This window comes from Polistes dominula, unplaced genomic scaffold, assembly GCF_049000335.1.
Source record: "Polistes dominula isolate Pdom_NZ unplaced genomic scaffold, Pdom_raw_medaka contig_15, whole genome shotgun sequence".
In the NCBI taxonomy this organism is placed as follows: domain Eukaryota; kingdom Metazoa; phylum Arthropoda; class Insecta; order Hymenoptera; family Vespidae; genus Polistes; species Polistes dominula.
Genome location: NW_028300915.1, coordinates 4,815,001 through 4,831,482, shown reverse-complemented (window position 1 = coordinate 4,831,482; position 16,482 = coordinate 4,815,001). Strand labels below are relative to the sequence as shown.

The following is a 16,482-nucleotide window of genomic DNA, read 5'->3' as shown; positions in this document are numbered from 1 at the left end:
TTCTCCTCCCCTCTCACTCTCTCCCTCTCTCTCTCTTTCACTTTCAAACAAGAAGAAGAGGAAGAAGATGGAGAATAGAAGGAAGGTTGTAGTACTGTAAACACGCTCGCGGGCTCCGACTCCGAGCGCTCGGAGGTATTCGCATAAACTCCTAAACGGGGTCATTAATGCGAGTCGAGGGAGGAGGCTGCTGGAGAGGAGAAGAGAGACGAGACGAGACGAGACGAGAGGTACGGGGAGAGATCCCCGCCTTGACCTACGACAAATTTCACGGCTCTCAAGTTCGAGTCCGGCCGTACGTTAGCCGGCGATCGCGTTACCCTATCAGTTCAGATCATTAATGTATTCCAACCTTCTACCCATATACCCATTACTATCTATCCACACGCGCACATACACCTACACCCGTACACACAATCGTAGTTTAGGTCGCGTGCCCACGACTCGTGTGTATTCTCTCGCGAGTCTCCATGGTGGGGGAAGAATTAACTCTGGGATGGGGCAGAGGAGAAAGGGGAGTAGATCTGGTAACACAGGAACCGAAGTGTCGTAAAACTAATCTCTCAGATACACACCAATTACGTAATTTCTATCTGATCTATCTCTCTCTCTCTCTCTTTCCCTTCCCCTCTTTCTCTTTTTCTTTTTTTGTTCTTCCATCCTCTTCCACAGCGTTTTGACAGCGTGTTCTTCTAACTCTTTCCAACTCATTAAACAACAACTTAGAGCTTCAGCACGCGGCACGAAAGAGGATACGCGTGATATTCTCTCCTCCTCCTATTCCTTTTTTTTTTCTTTTTCTCTTTTACTCATACAACATAACACAACACCGTAATATTCTATCTCCGTCTCTCAGCAATTCCAGCGGTTCGGAGGCGGCCCGTTTATGTACGACCTGCCCCAACGTTCCTCGCCGTCCCTTTTTCTCTCTCACTCACACACTCTTTCTTTCTCTTTTTCTCTTTCTTTCATTTTTATCTCTTTCTATCTAGGAACACGATGCCGTACCGCGTGCCGGAGTCCTCGCTCGCGTCCATGCATTATAAATATCTTCCAAATATCTTGCGTTCCTTCGTCTCCGATCGTCGACACCCTATCTCACCCCAGCTCCCTCTCTCTCTCTCTCTCTCACTATCTCTCTTTTTATTTCGTAGTATTTCCTTCTCGTATTTACGTACATACGTTACGTTTATATACGTCATATTATGTAGGTGCGTAGGACAAACACGCGGTACGATGGTTGCGCGCGCCGATTTGACGCAAGAAACCTTCTATCAGTCCGTCAAGACCCACGTGCTTTCTTTCTCGACGTCTATGATAAGAATCGATAAAAACTTTCATCGTCGCTTCCTTTTCCACCCTCATTTATTTTTTCTCTTTCTCTCTCTTTATTTATTTTCTTTTTCTTTCATTTTAACCCGTGTTACAACAACCCACCGTAATCATCTCCGACAACACCCGCTGTAACTATTAACAATACCTACTATTACGATTACTACGACTAATTTATTGATTTTTACGTTCATCTCCTATTGTTTCTTTGTGTATGTGAGTGTGTTTGGTATAGTGTGTAGGTTTTGTTAAGTGTTATACGCATACGCGTGGATGTTTATATTTAACACTTCCTATTGGTTTTGTACCTTTTTCGCATCATCAGGAAATCACAAATTCCCCCTCTTGCCTTCCCACCGCTTCCCTTTGCTCCTCCGTTCGAACGATCGACCGACGGAGTATCGATCGAAAACCGTGAGAGCCCTTGATTGCTCTTCCTTCCGACAGAGGGCATAATCTTTTGATGATTATAGTGTTTTTTATGTTTATTGATTTATTTGATTATAAGTGTTAGATCCATTGATTAGGATGATATTCGATTATTTGTTGTTGCTTCGTAACGTAAGCAGAAAATTTTTGAAAATCACACATATTTGGTCTTTGATATTTTTATTTATTGTGTTTTAATCTATTTTTATTTTTATTTTTTTTTTGTTATTAATTATTGTCAATTCATTTATGTAGATAAAAATTGCTTGTTAAGTAAGCGCGTTGTTATATTATCATTTAAATTATACATTTCATATTGTTTAATCTTGTATAGACACAAGAAACAATTGGATTATTGAAGGTTTAATTTTGTAGTTAATGTTCATTAAAAATGAAATAATATTTATGTTTATATATGTAAAAATTTGGAATATATCAATTTCCTGGATTATTCATTTTTTATATGAATATTTCGTTGTGAAAGATCATGTGTATATATATATTAATTATTTACTTATTAAATGAATTAGTGTTTAAATAATATATACACTTTAAGTAACAAGTAGAATAGTTTAAGAAGATTTCAGTATAATTGCGACATTTATAATAAATTCAATTTGATCGGTGATGTTTAACAGGTGAATTGATCTATCGAATGAATCGGTTGCACCTGTAATTCGTTCTTTCCTTTTTTTTCTAGAAGATTTCGATCGTGTCAGAAGTTTCGTAGTGGACGCGTCAGTTCCGTCGACGATATCGAGTCGATCGATACGAAGAACGCACAAGACCGGATGTCTCGTGAACATTTTTGACAGCGATCGGGAGATCTTCACAAATATCATTCAAGTGCAATCTCTTTGTTCTTGTGGTAAAACTTGTTCTTATCTTCTTTTTTTAAAGACAGGTGTACCAATTGTTTTTTTGGAGTAAAAACTTCTTTAGAATCGAGGTGATTTGAAAACGGATGAAACGATGAAACGAAAAAGTGACCGAACGCTACGTCACTAAAAAAGAGAAAAAGAGCAAACATATATACATTTATAGAATTGTACCTGTGAGAAAATGAGATAGAATATAATATACAGTTTTTCCTGTTCTCGGTCTCCTCTTTGTGCGGTGCTTCGTAGTCCCCATTCGTGGTTACTAAGCATTGTATATGTGTGTGTTTGGGTGCGACTGCATACTACGAAATGTAGACTCATATTATTTCATAGGGAAACCAGAGTTTGTATTTTTAAGAAATTTATGAAACTTTATAAATTTATATGGGTTCGTTAGGGTTACAGACCGTACATACGATTTATAGTAATTAGCTTTCTAGGTATAGCCATTTTTGAGAAAATTAGGATATCTTTAATAATTATTTAATATTGGAAAATTAATATTTTATTTATTATTGTTCTATTTTGTAATATATTATTATATTTATATCTATATATTATTATATTACATAAGATTATTTAAATTTGTTCTACTTGATCAATCTTATTTACTCAAGAAAGTATTTTGAAAATCCTAAATATAAATTCTATCACTAATCATAAACCCGCAGGCATACTATACTTATAACGTTTCTAAATTGGTTTTTAATGAATTTTTGTGATTCCGAGAAATTGTTAGTTCTGGTCAAATTTTGTTTGGTAAAATTACATTTAAGAGTCTTGATAAAATATATTAATATATTAATATATTGTGTATTATATAATTATTTTAAATTATAAAATATAATTACATTATACGTACTATAATTAATTATTAAAAAAATATATTTAAATAAAATATAAACAATTTTTCTTCTTTATTTTTATATTTGTATAAATAATAAATAATTGATATATCACGTATAATAATAATAATATAATAATTTTTCTAAAACTTTCTGTTTCTTTGGGAAAATGTGCTTCGTGCTACTCGCTCAAAGCTCAAGGTTGCCTACTCGGTAACATTCCAAGTTTTGAAACGATGAAAAGCATGTTTCTCGTCGATGCCAAGCATCTTACATATTTACATGAATAAATATATGCACATGTACCTAGTATTAAGAAGCACGTTTCCATTTTATTGATAAAAACTTACTAGAATACTTAGTTTTCCTAGCAATTCGAATCGCTCCGAGATCTTGCGCCTGACACTCTGACAATAATCCAAAGTAAAAAGAATTTCAAAGTCTCGGAGGTCGAAAGAGGACCAAACCGAGAGGGTTCTCTCATCAACAGCTGTCGGCTTTCTACTTGTTGAATTCCCTCTTCCTTATCCATACGATTCTTTCCACCTTTGTCTTTCCTCCCTCTCTTTATCTCTTTTTCATTCATTGTCTAGTTTTTTTTTATCTCTTTCAACTTCTTTCACTCTGTTGTACAAACTTACTTATTAGAAAATAGTGAGATTTCCTCTTATCTTGCTACGAACAAATATTCAAACATTTTTTATCTTTTATGATAGTCGAAAGAAAGATAAATAAAAAAAAACGAAATATTCTATTTGAGCATTTAAAGGGTACACAAGCGTTAACTTTATTCGAGATATTTGACAAAAATGATTACGATTATCTAGAGAAAAATATTTATAATTGACATAAAATCATCCCTGATAAACGATGAAAAAGATCGGTAATGAGGAAAGTTACACAGAAGGTGAGAAAAAAAGGTGGACCGGTGATTCGAAATGAAATGAAAGTAGCGTAACCGGAGCAACCTCGTGTTCACTCCTAGGTACCGTGTGCCTTTTTTCATGCTTGCCCTAAAGTAGGTCAACGACGACGACTACTACTACGGTGGTGGAGGTGGAGGAGGAGGAGAAGGGGGAGAAAGAGCGAAATACGTGCGAGGGCCACGCAACAACTCTCCTTGTTCTCTTTCATTTTATCGTGTCGAAAGAAGAAAGAAGAAAGAAGACTGGGCTACTCGTTGGATTCTTTTTCGAAGCAGGCATGCAGCTTAAGAAACAGAGTGAGAGAGAGAAAGAGAGAGATAGAGAGAGAGAGAGAGAGAGAGAGAGAGTCAAGGTCACGATGCAAAGTAGTAGTCGGCTATGCCGGCTACGTCGACGTATACTTGGGATTGTCGAGTATGCGACGGTACTCGGAGGGTAGGCGAGGGTTGGCTTGGTCGAAGGCGGGAAAGGGAGCTAAGAGAGAGAGAGAGAGAGAGAGAGAGAGAGAGGTTTAGGGTCGGAGTCTCTCTATCATCGTCTTGTTTCTATCTACCATCGGATTCCGGGCGCGGCGCCCTCGAATTTCCCGCGATTTTCCCATCCCATTGCCAGTCTGCCCATTGCGAGCTCTTCCCTTCGAAGGTTGTCCCGTCGCGTGCTAACCTAAGTAAGTATGTATGTATGTAAGTAAGTAAATAAGTATATACTTATACTTATTTACTTATATATACGTATATATATAGTATGCTACTAATTCATTTTATTCTTTTAAGTTTTATTTCTTTTTATTTTCTTTTGAATATATTATTTTAAGTGTGAAGTTATTTTTTATTTTCTACTTTTTATCGGATTTAGTAATAACGTTTGATTAGTATTTAAATTAGTTGAAAAATAAGTATGAAAATAATAAGAACATTTTTGAATTAATATCAAACATATATAAATATGTATATAATATGTATATTTGATATTATACCATGCCAAACGCGTAGCTCATATATGAAATTATATAAAACATTTATTACGTAGAAATAAGTATAGGAACTTATCGGTAAAACGTAAAGATAGTTGATCGATCGAATTTAGTAGATCAACCACACCCCGTTGATCATTTTTCAACAGACAAAACGCGTCTTTTATATTTTATTTTTTTCTCTAATTTTCTTGAAAAATGTGCTCGCAAACATCGATATGTTTGCGATCGGTGTTATTGGTGGAAAAGAGAGAAGAATTATACAGGGTGACCTGTAACTGGTGGTACAAGCGAAAAGAGGGTGATTCTACATGAAAAAATAATTCGAAAATATACAATAAAATTTTTTCGTTTGAGGTTTTGTTTCCGAGAAAATCGACTTTGAATTTTCGCAAAGTACGCGTGTACTTGATCATATCTCGTTATACCGGACCTACGAACTTTTCATATAAGAATAACTAGTATACATATATAGGGTATTTCCAAAAGTTCGTAGGGTATTTCCGAAAAGTTCGTAGGGTATTTCCGAAAAGTTCGTAGAGTATTTCTGAAAAGTTTGTAGGTCCGTTATAACGAGATATGATCAAAGTCCTCGTAAACGAGCCTCGTGAATGAGCCTCGTAAAAGAGTCTCCTAAAAGAGCCTCGTAAACAAGCTTCGTGAACGAGTCTCGTAAAAGAGCCTCGTAAAAGAGCCTCGTGAACGAGCGAATTTTTCGGAATTACCCTACGAACTTTTGGAAATACCCTAAGAACTTTTCGGAAATACCCTACAAACTTTTCGGAAATACCCTATGAACTTTTGGAAATACCCTACGAACTTTTCGGAAATACCCTATATATGTATACTGGTTATTCTTATATGAAAAGTTCGTAGGTCTGGTATAACGAGATATGATTAAGTACACACGTACTTTGCGAATATTCATAGTCGATTTTCTCGAAAACAAAGCCTCAAACGAAAATATTTTATTGTATATTTTCGATTTTTTTTTTCATGTAGAATCACCCTCTTTTCGCTTGTACCACCAGTTACAAATCACCCTGTATATTATAAGTATTATATTATAAAAAGAGATGGGGAGAAAAAATGGACGAGCGGACGGACGATGCACTCGTTGGATGGCACACTTGGAATAGTTCTAGTCGAAAGGAATACGGACGTGGGCTTCCAAGCTCGACACACTTGGTTTCTTTTTCTTTCTCTCTCTCTCTTTCTCTCTCTCTCTTTCTCTTAACTTCCTTTTACAGTGGTAACACTACCACTACTATTACCTTCTCCTTCACCTCCACCTCCACCTCCACCTCCACCACCTTCTTTTTCCTTCTCCTTTTGCTCCACTCGTTTTCCGCAGTCGTTTTCCTCGGACTCCTCTCTTTTCACTGAGATTTCCCTTCCTTTGTCTACTCGCCGATTCAATGCCACAGCCAGCAGGTGGCTTGCTGTAATAGATGGCCCGTTGTAGGAATTCCCGTACTGGCTGGTTGGTTCGTTCGTTCGTTGGTTGGTGGTGGTTGTCGTGCGCTTACTGACACTACTACCCAACCACATTCTCTGGGTCAAGATCGTTCGAGTACGTAAATCGACTTTTCACTTATTCCGATCGTACTTTACCCTTTTCTTTCTTTCATCTTTTTACCCTTCAACAAATCAAAGACCAATAAGAAAATTAAAGACGACGAAGAAAACCAAACAACTTGGTACATGTTTTATTTTTTATTTTATTTTATTTTTTATTTTAAATATGGCAGACTTGAGTAGATGGAAACTGTGGCAGAATTTAAATCACTCGGAAGACTTTCTATTTTGCTCTTTCAATACTTTACTTCCTGACTTCTTCATTTTTTTCTTTTTACCTTTCTCTCTTTTTTTTTCTTTCTTTCTTTCTTCTTGATCAAATCCTCACCTAACTCTCCCTCTAGTTATGCTTTTTAATGCAATGACCTATTTATCTGTATTTGGATACGTTCTCTTTTACTCTTCGATGCTTCCGAATTAAAGTGTTTCGACGGATTAATCAGTTGCTACGTGTATTAACAAAAGTGAAGAGCGTAACCTTTTTATAAGTGACTTGATAAAAATGATAAAAATAATAATAACATTATATGCATCATTTATTAATTAGTTTAAAGTGATTGAATTTATATGTTGTTTTCTTTTCTTTTGGGAAATATTTCAATTTACGTTTATTTAATAATATCGCCAATCGAGTAGTTTGAGAAATTATTTGGATTGTATAAGTATTGTGTTGTATAATATTCTTGTTATCAATTATTGTTTCATTTATCATAATGTAATACTCGAGACAGTTTTATTAATATCCCAGTAAAATGTTATTTATATTTTTGAATTAACACATTAACAAATTAATATCCCATAGAACATTGTTTTAATCTTCTTCTCTCTGTCATTTTGAAAAAAGTAATATTTCTTTTATTATGATATTTAATTTTATATATATTAAAAAAAATAATTTATTTGAATTTCTTTTATTTCTTTTGCAAAATAAGCTGATTATTTCTAAAATTGTTTGTTATTATTTATATCGAAGACTATGTCTAAAATAAAGGTAGAGCGTGTTGTTCGCCAAATACGATCGAGTCGCGTCCAAAATCTCCTGAAATGTGTCTGCACTTTTCGCGATTGGATGAGATTCGTATGCGAAATTTGTTCACTCGTATCATTTCCATAAATGAGATCAATTATTTGAATCAAAAGTGGTATACATTTTTCACTTTGTTACATTTTCTTAATTATAATTAGAATAACAAATGAAATTGAAACAACGATATACATTGATAAAAATGAAGGAATTATCAAATATAATAAATAAATTAAATGAATAATAATAAATTTTGAAAATGTTTGAAATACCAATATAAATCAAAGATCGATATATCATTCCTTATAATTATTTTAAATAATAATTTAATATAACCGGTATTCCGAATTCCACTTCTAAAATTATAAATTACAAGATAACGTTCCTATTACCAAAACAGTAACATAATAAATAAATAAAATTAAAGATATTATTAAAAACCTAAGAGAGAGACCAAGGGCACTTCTTTTCCTTCTGAATAATAGAATATTTTCTTTCTGGGGCATCGAAATTTGAGAAATCAATTTTCCTTGATTTCGCATTAAAATTGCATACAAATTGTATGCGGAAATGTTTTTAGATCTTGCATTTTCTTCTTCTTCTTCTTTTCATTTTTTCTTTAACGAAATCACTCACGTCATTTTGTTATCAAATTTTCTCACAAATCTTCATGAAATAATTATATTTAAATTATATTCTAGTATAATATATTTAGTTTTTAATCTATCACTTATATCATTTTATAAACAAAACTGTGGACAAAAATATTTGTAAATTAATATGATATAATTTTGATATTAATCGATCATTTACAATCAGATCAATTAGAATGAAAATAATGAGAGATAATTATTTGGTAGATAGGAAAGAGATAATTTGTTGATTTTGATAGGAATGTGTTAAAGTAGCGTGTTGCACCGAGTGGAAAGATTCTATCGATAGCCAGTCCGGAAGTCGTGCGTGTGTTTAATTTCGATAATAATCGAAAGCGTGTTGGTGCTTTTTCATCCTGCTGCTGATACATATTCTCCACGTGGGCCAATTTGTGATGAAAGAGAATCACGAGTGTTTATACGTAGTACTACGTAAACTTGCACACGCGTTTTACGTTCATTCTAAGAGAACATTTTAACCTACCTAACTGGTTTGGAACTTGATCAATCTATGACGTCATTTCGCTCACCCCCGAAATAATCTTTTATTTCGAGAAAATCAATATAAGTCGCCTACCAATGCAGGAGCTTTTTTCCCCCTGCTTTTTTTTTACAGGATAACAAGAGAATGACTAATAATCGTAAAAAAAGATCAATTATTTTATGAATTAAAATTTTTGTATTTTCTTCCATTGAAATTATGTTAATAATTATATTTAATTATTATCAAACATTTGTTAGTGTAATTTTGTTGACGGACTAATTATCAAACGAAACATATCAATGTTTGTTAATTGGTAACATCAGTTACCAAATTCAAATAATCCAAATTATTTAATTCTACAAATTATATTTTTCGAAAAAAAATATCTACACAAACAATTCTTCATATCTCGGACTTAATATATTGTTTAATCATGCAAATATCATTGTTTCTCAATTATAATGATATAAAATCGAAGAAAAAATCGATATAATACAGAGTTGGTCTGGGATCGACTGGCCAGGACCGCAGTGCGGGACTGCGGTACCAAGTCCTATGAAAGAAAGAACAGACAAACGAATAAGCGAACGAACGAATGAATTGAAGTCCTCTCTTTTAACAATTATTATTCCTTCTTTGACTTATTTTTGTTCATCCTAGGATATCTAAAAGCAACATGTTAGTACATAGTAAGATACACTTTTCAACGATATCGATGATGACAACTACGTCAACGATGAAAATGAATATGACAACGACAACGACGATAGAAGGAAAAAAATGAAAAAGAAGATGAAGAACACGAAGAAGAGAAGAAAAGAGAAGAGAGAAGAGAAAAGAGAAGAGAGGATGTAGGAATGTGTTGAGACGAAAAGATAGACGGATATGTTTGACAATGAGAGGAAGGGAATGGCGAATACGAGAATAGAGAGAGAGAGAGAGAGAGAGAGAGAAGAGCCACGTGGTCGGCGCTTCGCGTCACGTCGTAACCGGAGTTGTGTAGGATTGGGAGGAATTTCTCCCTTTCATCTCTCTTTCTCTCATTCTGTGCGTGTATATGTGTTTCTATCTCTTTCTTTTTCTGTCTCAGTCTATCCATCTATCTCTATCTCTCTCGAACGATTCCTTTCCATCTCTCATTCCCTCTTTCTCTCTCTCTTACTTTTTATCTGTTTCACTCTTTAACTTTCTCATTCTCTCTCTGTCTCTCATCTCTTTCATCGCATTCTATCTCCCTTAAACTCGTGTACCAACTCTTTCTACCTATTCCCAACTTTTGTTTCTTTATCCACGCTCACTCTCCATCTCTTTTTCTCTCCAATCCTACGACCCCTATATATTTATATTTGTATATGTGTTATATATATATATATATATATATATATATATATATATATATATATATGTGAAACTCTTTACTGATGGTTCTCCGTCTCTCCTCCACGTATCCTCCGCAATATCATTGTTTTTCTCGATTCTCGTTCCTTCTCATTTTCATCCCCACTACATAGTTACCATCACCAATACTATCAACTATTTACTACTACTACTACCACTACTACTACTCTACTACACTATATCTACCATCGTCCTTTATCTCTCTTTCTCTTTCTATCTCGTGTTAGCAGCATGGCGAGCAACGATTCAGCTACGAAACTTCTATTTCTCTCTCTCTCTCTTTCTCCCTGTTTCTCTTTCTTTCTCTCTCTCTCTCTTTCTCCCTGTCTCTCTTTCTTTCTCTCTCTCTCTCTCTCTCTTCCTCTTTTTGACGTTTTTCGCGCAGCTATCCCTAGGAATATGGACATACGTCAACCACGTGTGTGGGGAATGCGCCAGGTCCGAAACGAGTTTCACGATTGGTCCACGCCCGGCTCCAATGGCGTATCACCGTCTCTCCTCGAGGGAGGAGACCAGGAGAGAGAGAGAGAGAGAGAGAGAGAAAGAGAGGGAGGGAGAGAGGGAGGGGTGAGAGAGAGATAGATAGATAGGGAGGGAAAGAGAGGATACTCTGTGAGTGGAAGGGTATGTTGTATAAGCGGGGAGAAAAAGCAGCGGGATGAGCGAAAACGGGAAACTGTGGGTTCTCCCTCTCTATCTCTCCCTCTTTCTCTCTCTCTCTCTCTCTCTGTGTGTGTGTTTTTGCTTTTACTCTTCTCAACTCAGCTCAACTCAGCTTTGCTCAGCTCTGCTCTGCTCTGCTCCGCTCTGCTTTGCTCTGCTCTGCTTTGCTTTACTTTACTCCGTTTTGCGCGAAACTTTTGTGACGAGAAAAACTTAAACGAACCTATCTTATATATTTTTTCATTTTTTTGTCTTCCATCCCCGACTATGAAAAATGAGAGAGAAAATATTTTAAGTAATTTTTTTATCTTTTTCAATTTTCAAATAGGGGGGTTGGTATTATTACGTTTTAATAAAAACGTCACAAATATTTTCTAATAATAGTAATAATAAAGTAGATAATTGAGATAATTTTTTTTTCAACGAACTATTAGACGGAAGCGAGAGAATACGAAAAGAAAAAAAGAAAGAAAAGAAGAAGAGAAGAAGAAGAAGAAGAAGAAGAAGAACAAGAAGAAGAAAAAGAAGAAGTTTTCGGTATTTCCTCGTTGGCGGGTTTCAGCCCTGGAAGACACGATTACGGTGCGCTGGAAGGAAAAGACGTAGGACGCGAGGTCCTGGGGGACGAACGAAGAGTGAACAAAGGACGCTTTGAAGGGAAAAGGAGTTAGAGAGAGAAAGAGGGAGAAAGAGAGAGAGAGATTCAAAGAGAGAAGCTCATCTCTCCATCTCTTTCTCTCTTTGCCCCTTTTTCCCTTCCAGTATCCCGCTCCCACCCCGAGACATTCACCCCTTCCTTTTAGCCTGATGGCTGGCAGAGAGGGATCTCCTCTCATCTGTTCTTGCCCTGCGGTAGGTAGGTTAGGTGGATACAGTCTCCTCTCTCTCTCTCTCTTTCTCTTTCTCTCCTTGTCATTCTTTTTCTTTTCTCTCTTTCCCTTTCTCCATCTTTCTCCCTCTCTCTCTCTCTCTTTCACTGTTATAGTCTTTCACCCCTTGCTACTACTATCTCCGTTCTTCCGTTTGGTTACTACCAACAGTATACTCGTACCTCGTGTGTCCAACGAAAATCAACCCCCATAGGCCCCCGTAGAAACGAAAGAAAGGATCTTAGATGGGGTCTATTTCGTATATTTACCAAAAGAAAAAAGAACCAAAAGACTATTATTATTATTATTATTATTATTATTATTATTATTATTATTATTATTATTATTATTATTGTTATTATTATTGTTATTATTATTGTTATTATTATTGTTATTATTATTATTATTAAATAAAAAAAAGAAAAACAATAATAACAATAATAACAAATACTTGTTTGCAAACGAGTCGGTTGTATTTTATAAAAAGGGTTAAATATGTTCTTCCTCTCCTATTCGCTTAGCGGTGGTAAGATAAAGAAAAATCAAAAGGGTGGGAGAGGGGGGGGGGAAAGAAAAAACAACATAAAAAAAAGAGAAAAAGAAGAAAGAAAGAGAGATAGAGATAGAGAAATACCGGCGTCGCCTTCTATAATATCCATGGAGAGATATTTCAGAGAGGGTGAGGGAGTCTGGCAAAGCGCGTCTAACGACGACGGAGGAGAGATAGAAGTAGAAGGAGGAGAAGAAGGAGCAGGAGGAGAAAGAGAAGGAATGAGAAAGGGGAGGATGAGGAGGAGGAGGTGGTGGTGGAGGTGGAGGTAAAGGTTGGTACGCGTTATACACGCGCTGTAGGAGTGTGGAAAAGGAGAAGGAAAAGAGAGAACGAGAGAGAGAGAGAGAGAAAGAAAGAAAAAGAAGGAAAGAGAGAGAGAGAAATGTCGAGAGACGGTGAGAGGGAGAACAGCTAGCTCGTACTTCGTTCTACCGGTTCTCCCTTCTACCAGTCCCCTTTCTATCACCCTCCCCATTTCTCTCTTTCTTTTTATCCCTCTCTCTCTTTCTCTCTTTCTCTCTTTCATCCCCACCAACTGGAACGACGTTACTCCCTGCATCCCGTTTCTCTCTCCCCCTATTTCATGAGGCTGCAGAGTGCGCGCGCAACTATATAATATATATATATATATAGAATATATATATGTTTTATATATATATATATACATATATATCTATATATATTTAGATAAATATACGTATATAGTATATACTTGTATACATGTATATATGTATGTACATATCTTACGTTTACCTCTCTCTCCTTCCTTCACGCTCTATCTCCCTCGTTTACTCCGTTATTTCTCTCCGACTCTCCCACCTCTTCTTTCCCTCTTACTCCCACCCTCCTTCCTCGTTTCGCCTCCATCTACTGCCACCCTTTCTACTACCTTCTCTACGGACGCGATAGCTGATTTTTGGAGAAAGAGAAAAAAGAGACAGAGATGAGATTCTTTTTCTTTTTATTTCTCTATATTTCTCTCTCTCTCTCTATCTTTTTTTTTATTTTCTCTTTTTTTCTTTTTTATTTCTTTTTTTACTTTCTTTTTCTTCCTCGATAAGATATCGTCCTTCGTAAGAAAAAAATAAAAGTGCGTAGATACGCGCGCGTGTGTCAGGATGCTCGGTTTAGCTCGCCATTGAAATACTTGGGGAGAGTCTAAATTGGGATACTGAGAGAGACTGAGAAAGAAAAATAGAAAGAGAAAAAGAGAAAGAGAAAGAGAAAGATATTCGAGTAATCCTTTTTCGACCCACGCACGCTTACTACTTTAGTATGTAGATGTATCGATATATTGTATATATATATATATATATGAATGTATAGAAGAAAACGAGGGAGAAACGGAGTAGTGAAAGAGGGAGAGAGAGAGAGAGAAAGATAAAGAGAGACAGAGACAGAGACAAAGAGAGAGAAAGAGAAAGTACGTCCCGATAAAAGACAAGGAGAGAGGAGGTTGCTGAGTATAGAAGTAATTCTGAGATGGAAGGAGTGGAAGGAGTAGAATAAAAATAAAAGAGATGATAAAAAAAGGAAAGAAAAGAGAGATAGAAGATAACTACATATTCTACATCGTACTATATATCCATATAAGTATACATATATATATATATATATATATATATATACGTAGGTAGAATTAAATTTTACATTGATTTCATCCCTAATTCACTTAATATATTAAGAGAATTAATATATTTATAATATAACGAAAAAGAAATTAGTACATATTTCAATGTTATGTATTTTATTATATATTAAATAATATATAAAAATATAATATATATTTAATATAATATATATTTTAATTAATTTAATTTTAATATATAAAATTTAAATATGTATATATTAAATAAGGAAATGATCAAATAAAACAATACGAGCAAAAAATTGAATGAATAAGTTGAAAGATCAAAATAAGATGGCTAACTTCTTCGTCCTTTCGCACCTTCCGAGACCGGCTGTGCGACTGGCACTGAATGCTATCGATCGAATGAGATACATATATGTAACTACATATACACGTATATATATATATATATATATATATATACACACACAAGCTTTAATACATAAATACATACATACTCTCTTGGTTCGTATATATTTCTATATATTCAGTAAGCCTCGTAGTTTATATAAAATATATATAACATACAAACTCACACAAATATACACACACACATATATATATATATATATATATATATATATATATATTGTTCGTATATATAGATCGATCGATTCCTCGGCATGGATCGATAAGGCTGCGCGCGCACGACGACGAGGACGTGCTATCTCGTAGCTCAGCGTATGTTTGCCAGAGAGAATCCAAGAAAACTGCGACTACTAGAAGGTTGGAAAGAACTAACCCTTAACTAAAAAACCCTTTTTTGCAGTTAGAGTAAAAATTACCATCGATCGATAAGAAAGAAAGAAAAGCACAAGATAAGATATGTACACAAGAATTAAAAAAAAATTGATTCCATCCAATTTTTTTTTTCTATATAAGTGATACATATACAGATATCGAAACGCAATATCGTACAAATTCTAACACAAATTTTTCCTACAAAATAAAGGATCTCAAGGAAAACAAGGGACGTGATTAAATGTCGTATATGATATACGTATAATGACCGGACGATTAAAAGGCATCGCTGCTGCTACGGAGTAATCGTGCCACGTCGAAGTATAGAGAAAAAGGGAGAGGGAGAGAGAGAGAAAGAGACAGGGTTAGAATAGGATAGAGAAGGGTTCGAAGCGGTTCCACGCCGAAAGAGGAATGGAGGGAATGAGAGGAGAAGTGAGAGAGTGTGAGAGAGGGTAGTAGAAGAAGGGTTGGCCTGGACTACTGGACTGGCAGAGAGCGAGGAGGACGAAATGATGTAAAAATAACAAATTAAAACTGTTGGTCAGGAGGGTTGGGCGACGCTCTGCGAGAGACAGAGACACGCGGATGGAAACAAGTAGAAAATGAGATAGCGGGAGGGTGGAGGGTGGGAGGAGAGGGAGAATAGAGAGAGGGAGAGAGATAAAGAGAAAGGGGGAGAACGCGAGGCCGTGGAAGGGTGGGTCAAGGGGTGGCGCGAGTAAAACTCTGCTGGGAGTGGTGGTTAAGGGGAAGGGGTGTGCGTCGTTACATCTCGGGGGTGCGCGAGCGCGCGCGCGCGCTCGCACACGAGCAAACGAGCAAGCGTAGGGGCAATGCTCCTACGTTCGCGTTCCGTGGAAATACATTTTGTCTTCGTATTGGTGTTGGGGGCTAGTATACGTTCTCTCCTACTCTGTCTCTCTTTCTCTATTTTACTCTCTCGTTCTCTCGTTCTATCTCGTCTCTGTCTGGTATCTATGTGTGCGATGCTTTACGACTCGATCGTAGAGTTAACGTAGAAACGTGCACGTGCGCGTATGCGTGCAAGAGTTGGAAAGGGGTGCGCCGATCGTGGTTGAGCTGCCAGACAAGTAGAAGAGAGATAGATATATAGATAGATAGAGAGAGGGAATGAGAATGAGGAAGAGAGAGAGAGAGAGAGATTCGTGTATGAAGCCAGCGGGGAAACTATATTTCGAGGAGAGGGCGATTTCAGTAGCGTGCACGAACACGCGCTCTCCTGCTCTTGCTTGCCGAAATGCTCGCGAAAATGCTCGGCAAAGTGCTCGCGAACTCGGCCGAGCGTGTATGCGTGATAACGAACGCGCCTAGAAATTCGAGGATGTTCGATTTCGATCTCGTATCATACTCCTACCTATCTATTTATCTATCTATCTATCTATCTATCTATCTATCTATCTATCTATCTATCTATCTATCTATCTATCTATCTATCTATCTATCTATCTATCTATCTATCTATCTATCTATCTATCTATC

At 36.0% G+C, this 16,482-nt stretch overlaps 1 long non-coding RNA gene across 1 annotated transcript; it reads right to left on the bottom strand.

Annotated features, from left to right (window-relative positions):
• Nucleotides 1-3,544: 3,544 nt before the first annotated feature.
• LOC149033187 (uncharacterized) lies at nucleotides 3,545-13,176 on the bottom strand. The gene is made up of 3 exons (XR_016175924.1): nucleotides 10,545-13,176; nucleotides 6,661-7,026; nucleotides 3,545-5,076 (listed from the first exon to the last, which is right to left on the bottom strand). It is a non-coding gene; the product is annotated as an uncharacterized LOC149033187 (long non-coding RNA).
• Between the last annotated feature and the right edge of the window lie 3,306 nt (nucleotides 13,177-16,482).